Source organism: Apodemus sylvaticus, chromosome 10, assembly GCF_947179515.1.
Source record: "Apodemus sylvaticus chromosome 10, mApoSyl1.1, whole genome shotgun sequence".
NCBI lineage: Eukaryota > Metazoa > Chordata > Mammalia > Rodentia > Muridae > Apodemus > Apodemus sylvaticus.
The window spans coordinates 81872931-81891437 of NC_067481.1; positions in this window are offsets into that span (position 1 = coordinate 81872931).

Genomic DNA, 18507 nt, shown 5'->3' on the forward strand with positions numbered 1-18507 from the left:
CCATGTGGAGTGGGTGTGGCTGGTACCCAGTGAGGGCCCGAGAAGACGGCAGAACAGATTTCTCCACCGATGCTCACGGAGATGTGAGGTTTGGTAAGTAAGGAGGCTGCAGAGTCCAGCGGGCAGCCTGATGATCTGGGTGTGAGGCATGTCCAGTGTGGAATGGTTTATCTTAGTCTGAATCCTGTTGCTGCCATAAAGACTCTGACCAAAAGCAATCTGGGGAGGAGAGAGTTTGGTTTACACATCCTGGTAACAGCCCATCACTGAGGGAAGTCAGGGCAGGAACTCAAGGGCAGGAAGCTGGAGGCAGGCCCTGAAGCAGAGGCCACGGAGGCTGCTGCTTATGTATGGCTTGCTCAATACTTTACTCAGCCTGCTTTCTTATATTTTTGGCCTTAGCTTAGCTTTTCGCAGTGAGCCCTCTCCTCGGCCCTAGCCTGCTTTCTTGTACCACTGAGGACCATCTGCCTAGGGCTTGTTCCACCCACAGCGCGCGTGGGCGTTCCCCAGCCAACACCCACAGCGCGCGTGTGGGTGGTCCCCATCAAACACCCACAGCGCGCGTGGGCGGTCCCCCATCAAACACCCACAGCGCGTGTGGGCGGTCCCCATCAAACACCCACATCGCGCGTGGGCGGTCCCCCATCAAACACCCACAGTGCGCGTGGGCGTCCCCCATCAAACACTAATCAGGCCAATCTGAGGGAGGCATTTTCCCAACTGGAATTTCCTCTCCCCTGCTGACTTGGTCTTGTGTCAAGTTAACAAAATACTAAAAAGCACACTGCTGTTAAGAATGGACACACACACACACACACACACACTGCACATTTTGAGACAAAGTCTCCCTATCTATCTGGGGATAGTATTGAACTCAATTTCCTCCTGCCTCATCGGGATGCTAGGACTACAGGCGTGCAGCACCACACCCAGCTACATATTTTACTCAACATGCAGAGGCGGCTTGCTTCTGATACTAAACTTCTTAGACTCCATGGGTTTGGGTGAAGACTTTTTCACAAGTTCTCTTCCTAGAAACAGAACGGGAGCCAACAGGTTATTCTTGGTCATGACAAGCAAGAGTTGTTAGGACTAAGCCAGAGGCCATCTTCCTTGCTTGAAGGATTCTCCGCAGGTTTGTCATCTGGCTTGGCTGCATGCAGAGCTCAGGGGGAAGGGATTTGCCTCAGGTGCACAGCGTTGCCAGACAAAGTAGACAAGCAAATGACAGGCACAGCGAATTCCCTGGGATATGAGGCTACTGGAGGAGCAGAGGCCTCTGTCCATCTGCCCTTTAGAGTAGCAATATCTTTATTTTTAAAGATTTATTTATTATTATATGTAAGTACACTGTAGCTGTCTTCAGATGCACCAGAAGAGGGTGTCAGATTGCCATGGACTGACGGGGGGGGGGGGGGGGGGGGGGGGGGGGAGGCGGGGGCTCGCATCACGACCGAGGGAAAATCAGGGCTTTGGTAGTCAGGAAGGCACAGGTGCGGCGAGATGACAGACAGACACCAGAGAGTGGTTTGAATCTGTTGCAACTTTACTTTTTAGTCAGGCATATTTATAATACATTGAGGAACAGATCGAGGTTGGCACACCTCCAGAAACACTCAAACAATTGCTAAACAAGGTACATTTCCATCTTAATTAGAACAGCAAGTAGACATGACATGATGCCCACAGGAACTCTTATTCTGTGAACCGTGATCAAAAGCAAACTATGATCATGAACCTCAGACATATAGTGTTTGATTTTAACTTGTGGTTACTTATTAAAGTTGTGTTAATAATCAACAGGAGAACTTGGGCCTTCAGACCAATTTTTATGCTTAAAGCCTTCTTCTGTCATCAAAAGTCAAAAATGCTTTAAAAATGAACATATATACATTACAAGAGCCTTCTCTACTGCCTTGGACAGCAAACATTATGGTGGTCTGGCTCAAGCTAATCTATGTCCATAATCTCAAGAAAATTATAGGACCTTCTAACCTTCAGTGTTTTTATCTATTTATTACCTTTTTATCATAAGTACCTCTATAAAGCAATAGTTCATCAGTAGTCCTATATTTTTTCATATTTTTTTTCTTGCTACAAACTATCATTACCTTTACTGAGGCTAATGATAAAGATGGACCCCTGTTAAAAAGTATTCTAAGACTTTCTTTCACTAAGGTTTAACATGAGTTCATTGAGTTTAGGACTGGAAGCGGCAGGCGTAATCGCCACATTCTCTTTTTCCTTCTACCGGAATACCAAGTTCTCTTTTATCAATTAACCAGCTTGTAGGCTGGGATCGTGCTGTATAAAGAATTAAGAATGGGAAGTAGAAAGACACAGTGCAGAACCCATAACCCAGGAAGCACAATATCCTTAGAGAACATCAAGGCCCTTTCTTAGGCCAGAGGTGGGCACACTGCCAGGGACCTCCAGGGAGCCTAGCCTTGAGGGGCGTTTTTCTCCCGTCTGCCTTAATGACGTACTGTCATGTCACACAGATGACACTGGAGTTGGTGTGGCAGTTCCTGTTTTTTTTTTTGTTTGTTTTTAAGACGCAACTCTGTTAGATCTCGCTTCACCGAGTAAATGGACTTCAGCACAAGTCTGAAAAGGCAAGGAAATAACAGCACGACCATAATAATCATGAACATCAATATTCCAATTAAGACAAAATATTGTACCCAATCTAGAGGATTCAAAGACTTAATTCCTGCTTCCAGTCCTTTAGCCAATGAGTCAAGCTGGGTATTATCTAGATGTGCTTTGTTAATTGTTGCAATATCCCTCTGCAATATCTCCATGTCATGAGTAATCTCAGAATCTGCCCAAACTCCCTGTAAATGATTCTTCACCTTTTCCCATTGCTCAGTAGCATTATAAGGTAACGGTGTAACACAAATGGACGGAAAGGCAGCTTGGCATGGAGTCTCCATCCTGGTCTTAATATATCGTCTGCCTTAATGACGTACTGTCATGTCACACAAACGACACTGGAGTTGGTGTGGCATCAGATCTCATTACGGATGGTTGTGAGCCACCATGTGGTTGCTGGGATTTGAACTCAGGACCTCTGAAAGAGCAGTCAGTGCTCTTAACCACTGAGCCATCTCTCCAGCCCCAGAGTAGTGATTCCTGATGGTTGTCTAGAGAACCCCAGGGGTACTCAAGACTTTTGTAGGAATTCGTGAGATTGAGTCTATTCTGTTAATAGCACCTACTTACCTCTATCTCTCTCCCATTTTTCTACAGGAGCATGGTTGTACTTTCCAGACAGGACTTTACGTGTGAGATCACAGCTGGCTGAATGCAGAAGCAGCTCCAGAATCCAGCTGTCATTTACAAGTCAGATATTAACGAGACCTGCACTCGTGGGAAGCAACAGCCTTCCCACTTGCTTCTTTTCCTTTGAGGGAAAGGCTGTTTTTCATAGAATATTTTGTGTTAATGTTAACAGGCTTATTATGGTCATGTTTAAATCAATTAGTAAATATTTTTAAAAGGTCTCCTCAGATTTTTTTTTTGTCACTACACATATCGACAGAATCCTTACAAATAAAGTCTTTTGCGGTCTTTAGTAATCTTTTGTAATATTTTTGTGTGTGTATGTTCATCTTTGTGCTGGTGCATTTGTGTGCATGTGTGTGTGTTGTGGTGTGTGGCAGAGGACAATCTCAGGCCTTTGGATCTATGCACTTTTGTTCATTTGTTTCTTTGAGATAGGCTTTCTCTGTGCAGCCCTGGCTATCCTGGAACTCAATCTTTAATCCAGGCTGACCTCGAACTCACAGATCTGCCTGCCTCTAACCCCTGAGTCCTGAGTGCCACCACCACTGGGTGGAGACAGGCTATTTCACTAGCCTGCAGCTACACAAGTCACTAGAGTGTCTGACCAGCAACACAGCAGCACAGCAAGCTTGCAGTCTGCTTCTACAATGCTGGGATGAAAAGAACACACGATCATGCCTAGCTTTACAAATAATACATTTATTGTGTGTGTGCATGTGTGTGTGTGTGTGTGTGTGTGTGTGTGCATGGGTATGGGTATGGACCACTACTTCACATAGGAAGATCAGAGAACAAACCTGCAGGACATTAGTTGTCTCCTCCTACCTCACAGATTCTAAATATCAAACTCAGATCACCAGTCTTGATCATAAGTACCATTACCCCCGAGCCATCTTGCCAGCCAGCCTTTCCCTGTCTCCCTTTTGTCCCTCCCTCCCTCCCTCCCTCTCTCTCTGTGTCTCTCTCTCTGTCTGTCTGTCTTTCTTATTATAAGCCTATCTTTTAATGGCTGAGTCATCTCTTCAACCCTTTATTTCCTTTTAAATTGGGATTGAACCCAGGTCTTCGCGCTTGCAAGCACGGTACTGACGGAGCCATCCCACAGCCCTTATTGTGGGATTTTAAAGAGTGGAACGGACTCTTGAGATCAACCCATCTGAGAACTGTTAGCACAGCGGGTGTAGGTCTATAGACTCTGGGGCTTATGTGTTTGGGTGCAGACTCCGCCATTGTCATTTTAGGTGAGTTACTAATCTTCTTTGAGAGTTGATTTCCTTATCTGTAGACTAGGTTACTTTCCTTATTCAGTTACTGAATAAGGAAAGCGCTGGACACTGATCATTTTTTAAAATGCTAATTATTCTTATAAAAAATGGGATGTCTGCTTTGTGGGTAACTGGCTGCTAAGTGCTGTAAAGGTTGTACAATGGCTAACCTCACAGCTCCCGCTCTAAAGGGTCCTGTCACTCAGCAGAGCCGAGATGTCCAGACTGTACCTTTGGGTTAGATTCTGAACCTGCCTGCCTGGGATTTATGGTCTGATTTCGAATCAGTCACTTTCTTTGGGAAAAGCCAGACTATATGCCTTTATTAAGATCCACTGAAGAGACAACAAATTTCTGCTTGTCAATTTCAGGCAGACAGTCCATTAAATCAGATGTTTTTTTCCTTCCCTTGAAAACAAGCACCAAGTCCTCTTCTGCTCCGCCTGCAGAATCTGTCTTCTTGTGACAGTGTAATCGTGCCACTAGAGGGCGCCCCCTTCGTTTCTTCCTCATTTGCTCTCCTTTCCGCAGTCTCAGCCGAGATTCTATACCTGTAGGACAGGTTTAGTCTGATGGCTACCTTAAATTTTGCTTCAGAAATCGTCTTTTTTTGACACGGGTCTCAGGTAGCCCAGGCCCACCTTAAACGTGTAGCTGAGGCTGGCCTTGAACTCCTAGATCTTGACTTCTGCCAAGTGCTAAAATGACAGGCACGATTTTGTCACACCCAGTCTTTCTTGTTTTTAAAATTAGCTGTGCTTACAGAAATGCCTTACATTGTATTTTATGTACATTAGTGTTTTGTTTGCACGGTTCATGTCTGTGTGAGGGTGTTGGATATGTGGGAGTTACAGAGAGTTTTGAGTTGTCACGTGGGTGCTGGGAATTGAATGAACCCCAGTACTCTGGAAGAGCAGTCCGTGCTCTTAACCATCTCGACGGCCGTACTGAAATGTCTTTAAATACACCTGGGGTGGCAGGATGAACATCGCTGCTGCTGCTGCCCAGTCTTTCCAGAACATTTATTTGTTTCTCAGCAGATCCGGGCATTTCACGTGCATCTAATGGAATCGCGGGGCACACAGCGTGGGCAGGTGTGCTGGGTTTGTATCCTAACGACTGCAAGCTAAGATTGTAGTTGGCTAAGTAATCTCTGCTGCATCCATCTTGAGAGGACATTTGATATTGTGAGCAACTCTCCCCAGGGCCTTATCCCCGCTGGCTGTAAAAGCCCAGGACAGGTTTTGGGTTTTGTTCTACAAGAGTGGTTCCCGGGTTTATCAGACACAGTGCTTTCTGTAACAAATATTTTGTGCTAAGTAATTTGGGCAGGCCGTTTGTTTTGAGCCGAACAGAGCAGACGGAACCAATGTGGAATTCAATCACCGAGGCCCTGCAGCCAATTAAGCTGCAACTGAGCCCCGGGCTGACGGCTAAGGTGTAGCCAATTATTTTTTGTGTCTCACTTTCTCTCTCCTGTAAATGCTGTGTTCGTGTTGTTGGCCGGAGTTCTCAGAGACTGCTTTGGTGTTTGGAGCTGCCCCATGTGAGATTCCTGGGTCGGGGAGATAACTCAGTCAGTAAAGTGAGGACCTAACGTTTGAGCTTCCATCCCACACCAAGCTGTGCGTGGTGACGCTTTCTTGTAACTCCACCACTGGTTAGGATCTATCCTAAAAAATATATGACATGCTGCCAATACCAAACGTATAGCACGTGGGCGCCAATTCCCAAGTATTCCACCAGAGGGCAGTACACCCTCTTCAACCCCTGCAAATTACTAGGTTCCTAATCCTTTTCTGTGGGTGACAAGGGGCTTCGGTTAGAGGACGTGAGGTGCCCTGAGTGGTGAGGGGTGTGTGTGTGTGTGTGTGTGAAGAGGGAAGTGAAGAGACGAAGCCATAGAGCATAGAGATGACCCCCAACTTAGTGTGGCAGGTTTCTAGTCATTCATGTGCTTGACAGGTTTTGTTTTTGTTTTTTGTTGTTGTTGTTTTGTTTTTGCTTTTTTTCGAGACAGGGTTTCTCTGTATAGCTCTGGCTGTCCTGGAACTCACTCTGTAGACCAGGCTGGCCTCGAACTTGGAAATCTGCCTGCCTCTGCCTCCCAAGTGCTGGGATTACAGGCGTGCGACACCATGTCCGGCTGTGCTTGACAATTTTAATTTTGTTACTTAAGTCATTTGTTTGCAAGGTGATTAGCAACTAACGCAGTTTACTCTCGTTGAAATAGATTTCTTTTTTAAAGTGTTGAATAGCTAGTGATCAGTATTCACTAAATACTTTTTAAAAAATCGCCTTAAACTTTAGTTTGATATTACATGTGTTTAAATGGTAACTTTTAATGTTTAAGTGATGTATGGGCATAAAACTTGTATCATTGACATAATTAGAGGGTAATGGGGGGGGGAGAGAGAGACAGAGAGACAGAGAGACAGAGAGAGAGAAAAAAAACAGAAACTGTCACTAAATTCTTGCTGATCCTGTCTGGTTTCTTTCGCACTAAAGCTCTGTCTGGGGAAAGATTTATCTGCATTAAAGACAAGTTAGTGCAGAGTCCTGACTGTCCTTAGAGTAGCCAGCAGGGTGAGCAGAAATGCAGCATGAATAATTTTCCCACTGTGTATACTGACATTCCTCAGAGCAGCCTTCAGCCTTCAAACCGTTCTCCATGTCCTGAGCACGAACGGCCAGTCCTTGCGGGGGTGGGGCAGAGTGGGGGTGGGGCAGGGTGGGGGTGGGAGTAAGGGTGGTTACTGGCTCCCTAGACATGGAGTGTAGGTAGGCTCTACTTAAGAGCTGTGTGTTCTGTTCTGTTCACACGACCTCTCTGGGTCTCTCTATATCTCACGCTTCGAAAGAAGATGTTGGAGTAGATCTCTAAACTCTTGGAGCTAACAGTTTAGGATTCTTTGAGGTCCTGGTTCTCATTGGAAGAGGTGACATCCTCTTGATGGCTTAGGCACTTTAAAGGTCTGGAGAAAGTTGCTCTAGCTGGTACCCTATCTCCTGGGTGGGGGCGGGGGCAATTTAACTTCTAAGAAAGCTAGAGGCTGAAGCTTAGAACATAGAGGCTTGCTCCAGACTTCTACAACTACTCTGGCTCTAGCAAGTGACTGTGTGTGCTAGGCACTCACTCTTTTGCCAGGTGTAAGTTCGGAATGGGGTTGTGTCCACCATGAAGGCTAACTCACTAGTATGCTTACACAGGGCCTGTCCCAGTAGATGGTGCTAATCCTGCTATTATGCTAATGCCTAAGATTTCATTTTTTAAGAAAAAAGTCTGGAAAATCCTAGCAGTCCTCAGGGAAATTAGTTCTTCATAGTTTTAAATGGGCAAGATGGAATGAGTTTCATAAACACCACCCCAGAAAATGGGGGTGGAGTGGGGTGGGGTGGGTGAGTGGGGTGGGGTGGGGTGGGGTGGGTGGGGTGGAGGGCTGGCACAAGACAGGCGAATGGGAGTGAAAATGACCGGATGCTCGTATGGTCTTGGTGGTAATGTGAGGGACAGACGTGTTTGTGTGGGTTTTAAGATGGGTTTATTGGTATATTTTAAACATTTATTTGTTTTTATTTATTGTCTGTTTATGTGTATATGTGTGTGTGCCACAGCATGGGTGTAGACATCTGAGGACAACTTGAAGGAGCCGACTCTCTCCTACTGTACTGACTGGCTTTGCACGTCAACTTGACACAAGCGCCTCCATGAGATCCAGCTGTAAGGCAATTACTTCAATTGTTCAATTAGTGAACAAGGAGGGAGGGCCTAACCCCTTGTGGGTGGTGCCATCCCTGGACTGGTAGTGCTGGGATCTATAAGAAAGCAAGTTGAACAAGTCAGCGGAAGCAAGCAGGTAAGTATTCCCCCTCTCTCATGGCCTCTGCATCAGCTCCTGCTTTCTGACCTGCTTGAGTTCCAGTCCTGACCTCCTTTGGTGACAAACAGCAATGGAAGTGTAAGCTGAATGAACCCTTGCCTCCCCGATTTGCTTCTTGGTCATGATGTTTGTGCAGGAATAGAAACCCTGACTAAGACACCTACTGTGTGGGTCCCAGCAATCAGGCTCCGCTGTCAGGCTTGGCAGCAAGAGCGTTTACCAAGAGCCTTCTCAACAGCTGCAGCGGTTATTTAATTTTTAGATAAAGACTCTTATACATCACAGGCTGGCCTGTGAACTTGTTAGGTAACCGAGGACTCGTGTTCTCCCGTCTTGTCTTAGGGTTGTATTGCTCTGAAGAGACACCATGACCAATGCAACGCTTATAAAGGACAACATTTATTGGGGGCTGGCTTACAGTTTCAGAGGTTCAGTCCATTATCATCAGGGCGGGAAGCATGGCGGCAGGCGTGCAGGCAGACATAATGCTGGAGAAGAAGCCGAGAGTTGTGCATTTTGATCTGAAGGAAACCAAGGGGACACCCTCCCCAGTGTCTGTCTGCGTCCTACATGCAGGTGACTGCAAGTATGTGTCTCTGTGTATGTGTGTTTAGGGGTGGGCAGGGAAGAGCAGGAGAAACAAAATGTTGTGTGTTTGCCTGGTGGTGCTTGGGTCTATCCTCACACAGAGACAGGTTTCCTCTAGCCTGGGTGGCTGAGGTGGGTGGACAGTGGAGGGCTGTGGTACTCATGTTCCACAACTGCCTGTGAGTGGGCAACAGTACTGGAATGTTCCTGACTGGAAGTCCCTAAGGGAGATCATCCTTTCAGCGGATAGTGTGGTGCTCCCTGAAGCACAGAGTGGTCCACTATTTTTTTTGTTTTGTTTTGTTTTTGTTTTTGTTTTGTTTTTGTTTTTTGGATTTTTTTTTTCAAAGACAGGGTTTCTCTGTGTAGCCCTGGCTGTCCTGGAACTCACTCTGTAGACCAGGCTGGCCTCGAACTCAGAAATCCGCCTGCCTCTGCCTCCCAGAGTGCTGGGATCACAGGTGTGCGCCACTGCCACCCCAGTGTGTTCCACTATTTAAGCTGATGGTTTGGATTTACATCTCATCTCCAACAATCATCAGAGCTGTGACCTTGGGCTAGAGGTGGAATATCTCTAGCGTTTCTTCATTTTAGATGAACCTCTCTGTTGTAGGATTTATCCTGTCCAATCACATTAGGGCAGTGGAAGGCCTGTGATTTGACAGGAAAGGGAAGGCGGAGCTAGGAGTTGGAGAGATAGAGAGGTCACAGGAGAAGGAAGGAGAACTGAGATAGCTTCAGACACGGAGCTGTGTAGCATTGACTAGCCACAAATAGCTATGTTTTTATAAGGTTAGAAATATTAGGATAGGGGCTGGAGAGATGGCTCAGCGGTTAAGAGCACCAACTGCTCTTCCAAAGGTCCTGAGTTCAAATCCCAGCAACCACATGGTGCCTTACAACCATCCATAATGAAATCCGATGCCCTCTTCTGGTGTGTCTGAGGACAGCTACAGTGTGCTTAGATATAACAATAAATAAGTCTTTTTTTAAAAAGGCATTAAAAAAAGAAATATTGGGATAAAGCTTTTATCATTATTAATTGGCTCTAAAATTATTGTATTGACATCTTGTAAATTGTAATATTATTTATATATAAATCTGATTGGTTAATTCAACATTAAGAGTCTTGATTCTATCGGGTAATTAGGTTATGAGTTGGCAGATCGTGGGGTGTGTGGGGCATTGCGTGGTAGCGAGAGGAACTTGGGGTCTCCTGCCAGAAAGGTGCAGGCAGAGAGACGGCCGATTGAGACGCACCAGGCAGGAGCCCTGTGGCCCAACATGAGCTCTGTGGCTCGCCTGGTTGTCTTGCCAGCACTAGTGTGGGAACTTGTTAGCACTGTTTTTAAAAAATATTTCCCACAATACCTTTCTAGTGGCTTTTAAATAAAAACCTGTCTCTGTGTTTGTAATAGATCTTAGATCCTTTTGACAAGTGATGAATTATAGATCACTTCTCTAGAAAAATTGAAGTCCCAGGATTGTAAAAAACATTTTTGAGACAGGGTCTAATTGTAGTTAAGGGTAGCCTTGAACTTGCTATGTAACTGAGGCTGGTTTTGAACTCCTATTTCTCCTGTTTCCACTTGTTGAATGCTGGGATCATAGGCCTACTATAAATCCCCCCCTTCCTCCCTTCTTCCCTCCCTCCCTCCCTCCCTCCCTTCCTTCCTTCCCTCCCTTCCTTCCTGTGATGTTTTGTATATGCTTGGCCCAGGGAGTGACACTATTAGGTATGGCCTTGTTAGATAGGGGTGTCACTGTGGTTGTGGGCTTTAAGACCCTCATCCTAGCTGCCTAGAAGCCAGGCTTTTTCTAGTGGCCTTCAGATGAAGATGTAGAACTCTCAGCTCCTCCTGTACCATGCCTGCCTGGATACTGCCATGTTCCTCCTGCCTTGATGATAATGGACAGAACCTCTAAACCTGTAAGCCAGCTTCAATTAAATGTTGTCTTATAAGAGTTGCTTTGGTCTGGGAGGGAGAGATGGCTCAGTGGTTTAGAGCACTGACTGCTTTTCTGAAGGTCCTGAGTTCAAACCTCAGCAACCACATGGTGGCTCAAAACAATCTGTAATGAGATTAGATGCTCTCTTCTAGTGTGTGTGAAGACAGCTACAGTGTACTCACATATAATAAATAAATAAATCTGAGAGAGAGAGAGAGAGAGAGAGAGAGAGAGAGAGAGAGAGAGAGAGAGAGAGAGAGATGCTTTGGTCATGGTATCTGTTCACAGCAGTAAAACCCTAACCAAGACACTTCTTTTCTCTTTACATCAGTTCTCATATTGCCTAGGTCAATCTTGAACTTGTTCTTTGACCAAGGGTGACCTTGAATTTATGATCCTTGTGCCTCCATCTCTAAGAGGGGTTCGATTACCAGGTTATGGCACCACACCTAGCTTATAGAATGCTAGGGGGTGGAAGTTAGAGCTTTGTCTGTGCTAGACAAGCACACTACCGAGTGGCACCCCTAGCCCACCAAAGAAGTTCTTGATTTTAGGTAAGAGACAGTGATTTTGTCTGAGTAACGCAGAAGACAGAATTTCCCACGAGCATGTCAGGGAATGGAAAATGCCAGAAGAGGTGTCTGAGGAGGGCCAGCCACAGGGATGTCTAGTTTAGACTGCTCAGCAGTCTGAGGAGTGAGCACAGTGTTAGTCTGGCAGGGATGCCACTGCTGTTAAAGAAATGGGCAAGAATGTAGGCAGGAAGCAGTGTTGTTCCTGTAGGCAGGAACTAGAACTGTTGTTACCACCTTAAAATGAATCCTCTAGGGCCTTCTTCTTCTTCCTCTTCTTCTTCCTCTTCTTCCTCTTTCTCCTCCTCCTCCTCCTCCTCCTCCTCTTCTTCTTCTTCTTCTCCTCCTCCTCCTCTTCCTCCTCCTCTTCCTCCTCTTCCTCCTCCTCTTCCTCCTCCTCTTCCTCCTCCTCTTCCTCCTCCTCTCCCTCTTCCTCCTCTTCCTCCTCCTCCGTCTCTCTCTCTCTCTCTCTCTCATACACACACACACACACATAGATACACATGCACACATGCACACACACATGCTCAGAGAGCATGATGAACTAGCCTACTCTTAAGACTCACACACACACACACACACACATACACATGCTCACACACACACACACTCAGACAGTTCAGTGCTGAACTATGCAACTCTCCAGACTTGTGAGAAAGTGAATGCCGATCTCAACCTAAATCGCGGGAGGTGCTCTCTGCTTCCCAAGAAGGGTCTTGTAGCAGGGAATTCCCTGATCAAGACCAGGAAGATTCTTACAGGCAGTGGGGTGTCTCATAAAACCACGGGTTGAGGATCCAGCCCTCTGCACAAGCACTTGGCTCTGGGGAGGAGCAGGGGAGAAAAGAGAGACTGCAGCTGCAGGGGCTCTGAGATGGGAAGGGGTTGGAATTCATCTGCATGTGTGTTTGGGTGCACGCGCATATGTTTATGTTTGTGCTAAGGTCTATGTAAGGAGGTCAGAGGACAACTCTGTGGAGTTGGTTTTCTCCTTCTACTTTTGCAAAGTGTCCAGGGTAGAATTCAGGCCATTAGGCTTTGGAGACAAGGGCTTGCTTACGCTGAGCCATCTCACTGGCCTGAGCTGTGTTATTCAAATGTTGTTTGCTCTGGAGGCAGAAGCAGGTGGGCTACAAAGCCAGTTCCAGGACAGCCAGTGTTACACAAAGAAACCAGGTCTCAAAAGGGAAAGCTCTTTGTTATCTACTTGGCTATAAATTTTAGTGGTTACATTGTATGGTATTTATAATATATTTCCTTAACTGTCTCAGCATATGCCTGAATGAAAGTTTATCATTTTATGTGTAACATAGGAAACTTACAATCTATTTTTATTCTTCCCTCCTGGAGCCATTATTGTTTATGTTTGTGCTTTTTAATATCTTAAATATATATATATTGTCAGTATTTTTGTTTAGTGATCTCTCTGTCTCTGTTTATTCCTTCCCCTCATGTATGTATATATTGTGTGCATATGTATGAGTTTTATGTGTGTGTATGTGTTGTGTGTGCATGTTTGTATATGCTTTGTGTATGTGTATATGTGTTGTATGTGTACATGTGTATGTTGATATGTGGTTGTATGTTGGTATGTATATGTGTTGTACATATGTATTGTATGTTGTATGTGTTGTATGTGTATATGTGTTTTATGTATATGCTGATATGTGTTGTGTTGGTATGTATATGTGTTGCATGCATGTGTTGTATGTGTATATGTGTTTTACATGTGTGTTTGTGTGTGTATGTGTTGTATTTATATATGTTTTGTATGTGTTTTTTTAATATTTTTTATTTTCTATATTTTTTGTTTACATTCCAAATGATTTCCCCTTTCCCGGATCCCCCCTCCCCATATGTCCCATAAACCTTCTCTCCATCCATTCTCCAATCACCTCCTTCCTTTTTCTCTCTCCTTATATCCCCCTCCAATGCTAGGTCAATCCTTTCCAGGATCAGGACCCTCTCTCTTCTTCATGGGAGTCATTTGTTATGCGATTTGTGCTTTGGATATTCGGGGCTTCTGGGCTAATTAATATCCACTTATCAGAGATTGCATTCCATGTGTATTCTTTTGTGATTAGGTTACCCCACTTAGGATGATATTTTCCTTACACCTAGGATGTGTTTTGTGTATGTGAATATCTTTTATGTTGGTGTATGTGTTGTATATATGTGTGTGTGTGCACGCACAGAAGATAAGTAGAGTTATTATAGGTAAAGTGGCAGGTTTGAGAGGTAAGAATAGAAGAAGGCCAGAGGAACTGTTATACTGACAAACATTTCCAGGCAAGCAATATGCAGTTTTGAAACTTTCCAGAACATACAGCTTTTCCAGTAGGCGCAGTTTTCTGTCCATGTAACTGAAAGACCTATTCGGTAGGCCTGTACAGGAAGGCGCGGGAGTCATCCCTCGTCTTTAGCGGAAGGAAGGCCTTGATTAGACTTTATCCAGGTGTAGATATTACAGGTGTAAACGTTTATTTACCACTGACCTCCCAGACAGTCGGAATGCCATTTCCAGGGTCAGAGGTGTGACCTGGAACCCATGCTAATAACCAGTGATCAGTCTTCTAGTTTCAGCTACTGGCTTTGAAGCAGCAGTTCTCAACCTGTGGGTTGTGACCCCTTTGATGGGGCAAATGGTTCTTTCACAGGGGTCACTTAAGACCGTGGGAAAGCACAGATATTTACATTGCAATTAATAACAGTAGCAAAATTGCAGTTATGATGTAGCAACAAAGATAATTTTATGGCCAGGCAGTGGTGATGCACGCCTTTAATCCCAGCACTTGGGAGGCAGAGGCAGGCAGATTTCTGAGTCTGAGGCCAGCCTGGTCTACATAGTGAGTTCCAGGACAGCCAGGGCTATACAGAGAAACCCTGTCTTGAAAAATAAACAAACAAAAACAACAAAAAAATTATGGTTGGCAGTCACCACAACATGAGGAACTATATGAAAATGTCACAGCATCAGAAAGCTTGGGAACTACTGTTTTAAAACCTGCTGAGAAATAGGTCCATATTCCCAAAGACATTCAAGCCTGTTCATTTCCAACTAGCTACCTAACGATGTCCCTCAAGACATAAGACCCTAAAATCATTTAGGAGATGAACATTGAGTTGATCTAGCTTCTTCTGGTTAAAATGGAGCATGGGGTGGGTTTAGGGTCTCTATTCTTGTTAACTTTCAGACCTCAGAAAATGATCCAGGGAGCTAGAGTATGGAGTCCCGGCTGACACAACACTGTTTGGAGATAGAATTAGGAGAGGAGGAAAGCACAGAGGACCGAGGATGAATAGAATCACTTCTCAGGTTGTAATAGGCATGACACATTTCTACTACAGAAACCCAGAGAGAGATCCAATTCAAAAGCTGTTAGCAAGACAGTATGGCTGGCATCTGACATGTTTTCAATTTGATTTTGCAAATCATTTAATGCAGACAAGGCAGCAGTGGGATTATGGGGAATAGATACACAGTGTTTGACCTTGATAACAACGGCACAGTAGCAACTGCTACTCCTGAGCGCTGAGGTTATCTGAAGCCATACTGTTTTGTGTTCCTGACGTTGGAGGTACATGTTAGCCTACTGAATCCTGGTCATCCCCTGTCAAGCAGTTTTGATAAATGTCCCACAGGCAGGCAGTTTTGATTCAAGGCATTGGTGAGGCTCTCAGGGCTACTTATTGGCATTCAGTTTAAAACCTCATCAAGTTACAATAACCCTGAAGAAGGGGTTTTGGAAGAAGAAGCTTTTAATTTCTCATAAGCTTTTGTTATTCTTGTCACTGTTCCCCTTTGGGGATCCATATAGAAGTTTAGCCACAAGGCCATATCCAGAACTTAGAAACTCTGAGTAGTCTATTAGTCCTGCAAAGCCCCCACCCCCGCCCCGCCTCCCAGGACCATAGGTTATTTTCTAAGTGTTGGGAATTGTAAGGGCCCGGATGGCTGGAATACAATCAGCTAAAGAGCCTCATGCTCTGGAGTTAAGATAAATCCTAATTTAATACCTTTAGGGCTAATAATTGGATCTCTGGATTTTACCATACCCTCTGTCAGCTAGGGAATTTAAAGACTGCATTAGGTGGTTCGAGGATTCATTTAAGGAAGGAGAGGCCAGATATAAGAACTCACCCATGCATTGTAAGACCATCCCATTATCTAAAGTTAAGTCATTTAGGTCCCTAGCTAGAGCCTGTCTGAAAGCTCCTGCTTCCAGTCCTGACTTCCTTGGGTGACGAACAGCAATGTGGAAGTGTAAGCTGAATTAACCCTTCCCTCCCCAACTTGTTTCTTGGTCACGATGTTTGTTCAGGAATAGAAACCCTCACTAAAACAATCCTGCTGCCTTTACTTTCAAGTACTGAGATTTTAGGGACCACTGCATTAGAAGTAGTTTTGAATCACAACCAGCGGCTTAAACTATAGTTGTTGTACAACACTCAGATAAAGTTGGACAAAACAGATTCTTTAGATAAGAAGGATTCTATTGAGGGGTTCCCAACCTGTGAGTTATGACTCCCTGACAAACCTCTATTTCCAAATCTACATTACCAAATCATAGCAGTAACAGAGTCACAGTTATGAAGTAGCAACAGAAATAATTTTATGATGGTGGTGGGGGGTCACCACAATGTGAGGAACTGTATTAAATGGTTGAAGCATTAGGAAGACTGGGAGCCAGTGCTCTATCGGGAATGCTTCCTAAGTAGTAAAAAGCCCTAAAACACAGCGGATGATATAAGCAATTACCTTGATAGGATGCAAAATCCCTTTTCTCTAAGCTGGCGTTTGGTAACTGTTAAAAAGAATAGGTCAACATTTAAGAAAACTTTTTTTGTAGACAGAAACTTGGGCTCCAGTTCTGCATCAGTAATTGAATTCTGATCTTAGAAAATTTTAATAATTTTGAATTATGGTCAATTTAGTCATGGCCATACCAGCTCTAAGTTGTAACTTTTTGTGACATGCTTTAACCTCCAGACTTTGTCCTACTTTTTTTCCTGTTTCCATTTTTGAAACAGTCCTTTCCTTAATTGTAGGGTAAAACTGGATTTCACCATATAACCCCCATTTAGTAAAAAAAAAAAAAAAAAAAAAATTCTTTCTTACTGGAAATACATTTCTATACCTGTAATCTACATCTCCTTTTCACACTTGCTGGTTTCTGTTTTACTTTCTTTTACAAAATTCTTCATGTAATTTGAGTTATTTAAGTTTTTCTTATAAAGCCATAAAACCTGCACATAGAACATACTTGACCTTTGGGGTTTCTTTTTCTTTTTTTTTTGTTTGTTTGTTTGCTTGTTTCCTTCTTTTTTTGTATCTTATAAAATTCATGTAGCTGGAGGATGGCATTAAAGCTTAAATTGGCCATTATTGGTCATTTTAGTCTAGCATCTAACTTAAATTGCTTTGTTATATTATTCACATAATCCTGGGTCTTTAGGCCATTTGCCTAGTCATTCACCCCCTCCCCTCCACCATACACACACACACACACACACACACACACACACACACAGACTTTTCCCCGATACAGTTCTTTTTTTCATTAAGAAACTATCTTCATTTTATGTGTCTAATTATCTGTAGCTTGATATTCTTTTTAATGTAATATTTTATTATTGGAGAATTTAATATATGGATGCAGTGTATTTTGTTATTATTTACTCCAACTCCTCCCCCTTTCCCCTAACTCCTCCCCCTTTCCCCTAACTTCTTTTAGATACATTCTCATCCCTTTACTCTTTCTTAACTTTGTGCCCCCTTTAAAAAAACAAACAAAACAAAACAATATCAAAAAATATTGTGTCCAGTTTGTGCTGCCTTTATACTCACGGGTATAGGGTCATCTGTTGGAGCATGATCAATCAACTTGGAGTCACAACCTTGAAGAAAACTGACTCTCCTTCTCCAGGAAGCCCTCAACTTTCAATAGTTCCTCGGCTAGGGTCGGGTTCATGAGCCCGCTAGGCTCCACGCTGTAGTGTTGATTGGCTTGCTCTCGTGCAGGTCTTCTGCAGGCAGTTGGTGCAGCAGCCCTGTCATATCTAGGAGACACTGCTCTATTCCAGGACCAGATTTTGAGAAACTGGTTGGTAGTTGGCAGTGTAGAATGGCAACTTTCTGAAACTGGCTGACTCAGAAACGGCAGAGGGAGGGAATGTTCTACCGCATGCGCCTAGGGCTTCCTAGGAGAAGAGCGGAATCTTCCGGTCTGTTCTCGGCAGGAGTTTTGCTCTTTATAGCTCAGGCTCTCTTGCTTGTGATGCTTTATTCATTCACCAGCACTTTTCACCCTCCCTCCATCACTGGAGGTGGTAGGGAAGTCTTCCTTGTCTGCAACTAAGAATGGGGAAGATAAAAATAGCCGACAGGAGGTGAGTGGGAGAGTTCTACAGTAAAACAGGAAGCCAAGGATTCTGAGCTTAGAAACCCACAGAATGCTAGGTGACCTTGGTCAAGTTACATAACAATTAAAATATCAGAGCTAACGCCAAATGCTAACAGCTTATTATGCCCCGAGGGAGGAGTGATTGTTATCAACGTCTTGGAGCTGTAGCTGTAGTTCAAAGAAGTGAAAGTTCTGTGCTGTTAAATGTCCCATTTTGTCATGGCTATATATCTGCCTTCATACCAACAGAATGTTTGCATAGGGGGTTTTGTTTCCTTTTTGTTTTCAAAGATGGTAGGTGAAAGGAGACAGTACCCATGACACTGGCCAGGCTAGAAAACAAAAATCCTGATTTGGAAACTAAATACAAAAAGCAAAGTCATCGTTTCAAATCAAAACTCATTTTTGCTTTCTTGGCCAAATTTGGACTTCTGCGTGAGTTTGGTGATGGCTAGGGTTTGGCAAAAGCTTGTGGGATAGTTTGCCAGGGGCAGTCCTTCTTAGGATGTATACTGGAGCTATAGGCACAGGACTCCCACAGCTTCGTGCTGGTACT